Consider the following 2,500-nt stretch of genomic DNA (forward strand, 5'->3'; position numbering starts at 1 on the left):
AGCAGTACAGACACTTATGAGAGACCTGAAGGATAACAGGCTTCTTCAACAAAGGCATTGGTTCTCTCTCTTCAATCCTAGGCACGCGAAGAAGCACTTATGCTCTTTGATGTTCTCATTCACTGCAAGGATTGGGATACATTTGTCAGCAATGCTGCCTACTTCCGCCAAATTATGAATGAGGGAGAATTTGTTTATGCCTTGTATGTTGCGGTCATCCACTCACCTCTGTCTAAACACGTTGTACTTCCTCCACTCTATGAAGTCACGCCACATCTCTTCACCACAGCGAAGTCATTGAAGCAGCTTATCGTGCCAAGCAGACACAAAACCTGGTAAATTTAAGTCTAGCTTCACTGGAACTAAGAAGAATCCTGAACAAAGAGTAGCCTATTTCGGTAGGACATTGGAATGAACACTCATCACGTCACCGGGCATATGGAATTCCCATTCTGGTGGGACGACAAATACAGCCATCATCTGGATCGTAAAGGAGAGAATTTCTTCTGGGTACATCATCAACTCACCGTTCGCTTTGATGCTGAACGTCTCTCCAATTACTTGGATCCCGTCGACGAACTTCACTGGAGAAGCCAATCGTACAAGGTTTTGCTCCCCACACCACTTACAAGTATGGAGGACAAATTTCCCCTCTCGTCCAGATAATGTGAACTTCGAAGATGTGGATGGTGTTGCTCGTATTCGAGACTTGCTTTATTGTAGAGAGCCGAATCCGCGATGCTATTGCACATGGTTATATCGTCGACAGGGCTGGTAATCATATTGATATCATGATGAGCGTGGCATTGACGTTCTTGGAGATGTTTTTTGAATCATCTTTGTACAGCCCTAATGTGCGTACTATGGCCTTGCACAATACTGCTCACATTGTACTTGGTCGACAGAGTGATCCACATGGAAAATATGATTTACCCCCCGGTGTGCTGGAACACTTTGAAACTGCCACCCGTGATCCTAGCTTCTTTAGGCTTCATAAATACATGGATAACATCTTCAAAGGGAAAACAAGGACAGTCTCCCTCCATACACCGTGGAAGAACTAACATTTGCCGGTGTAAGTGTAGACAATGTAGCAATTGAAGGCGAACTAGAGACCTTCTTTGAGGATTTCGAATACAATCTCATTAACGCTGTTGATGACACTGAACAAATTGCAGATGTAGAATTTCTACTTACGTGCCTCGTCTGAACCATAAGGACTTTAAAATTAAGATTGATGTTAGCAATAAAAAGGGCCAGGAAGTTCTAGCTACCCGTTCGCATTTTTGCCTGGCCTCACCTAGACAAACATGGTATTGAATTCACCTTCGACGAAGGCCGTTGGAATGCTATTGAACTGGATAAGTTCTGGGTCAAGTGTGAGTACTTTATGGTTTGCTTTGCTCCTTTAATACTTTATCGTTATTCATATGGTCAAATATTTTATGAATTTTCACTTGTTCAGACTTAAAGTCGAGTAAGCAGTATGGTCTGTTCAATATTACAACTTCAAATTTTATACACATTTTTATTTTTTGATATATGTATACATATATTCATATATATGAATATAATATATATCTCCTTGACTTCATATCATTTTTACAGTGCCTGCTGGAACACACCATTTCGAACGTAAATCCTCGGAATCTGCTGTCACTGTGCCTGATGTACCTAGCTTCGCAACTCTCTTCGAGAAGACCAAAGAAGCCTTAGCTGGTGCAGACTCCGGACTTACAGATTTCGAGAGTGCAACTGGTATTCCTAATCGATTCCTTCTCCCTAAGGGTAATGAACAGGGTCTAGAATTCGATCTTGTTGTAGCCGTGACTGATGGCGCAGCCGATGCAGCAGTGGATGGCCTCCACGAAAATACCGAATTCAATCACTACGGTTCCCATGGAAAGTACCCTGACAATCGCCCACATGGCTACCCTCTGGATCGCAAGGTTCCCGACGAACGTGTATTCGAAGATCTGCCCAACTTCGGTCACATCCAAGTTAAGGTCTTCAATCATGGCGAATATATTCAACATCAATAGGAAGCTTTATACATACTCACCATCACTGGGTGTTACCAACAGAATTCTAAGATATGATTTTTGCTTTGCTATTAATAAGGAGACATGATTTCTGTACGAAGAGCAATAAAAAAAATTGTAATCAAGACATTTCCTTTTCCCTGATGCTTAGTATAGCGCTATGAAAATGTATCAGAAGGTCAAGTCAATATGAAATCTACACAGTGGTTGTCTACCTTTTTTCAGATCTATGTATTGTTGAGAACCATAATGACAGTAAATAAAGTTGAAGTAGATGTATTTAATTTATTCATTTAGTGAAACATCATTTAAGGTTGTTGTTTTTTTTGTTTTTTTTATCCTAATTAGTAAATTCAATATAATACATTTCACGACTAGAAGCATGCCATACACTGACAACTTGGCTTGTGTTTCCATAATTTACCTAAAGATGGCATAGGATTCGTCATATTCAAAGA

At 40.6% G+C, this 2,500-nt stretch overlaps 1 pseudogene across 1 annotated transcript in view; it reads left to right on the plus strand.

Annotated features, from left to right (window-relative positions):
• LOC119568799 overlaps window positions 1-2,500 on the plus strand; it is a 12,101-nt pseudogene that overhangs the window by 1,770 nt on the left and 7,831 nt on the right. The window contains exons 2-3 of the transcript XR_005228162.1: window positions 1-1,379; window positions 1,609-2,039. The exon at window positions 1-1,379 is cut by the window's left edge and continues 142 nt beyond it. The product of XR_005228162.1 is annotated as a hemocyanin C chain-like (transcript). The remainder of the gene's footprint in view (window positions 1,380-1,608; window positions 2,040-2,500) is intronic.

The sequence above is a fragment of the Penaeus monodon genome, unplaced genomic scaffold, assembly GCF_015228065.2.
Source record: "Penaeus monodon isolate SGIC_2016 unplaced genomic scaffold, NSTDA_Pmon_1 PmonScaffold_1086, whole genome shotgun sequence".
In the NCBI taxonomy this organism is placed as follows: Eukaryota; Metazoa; Arthropoda; class Malacostraca; order Decapoda; family Penaeidae; genus Penaeus; species Penaeus monodon.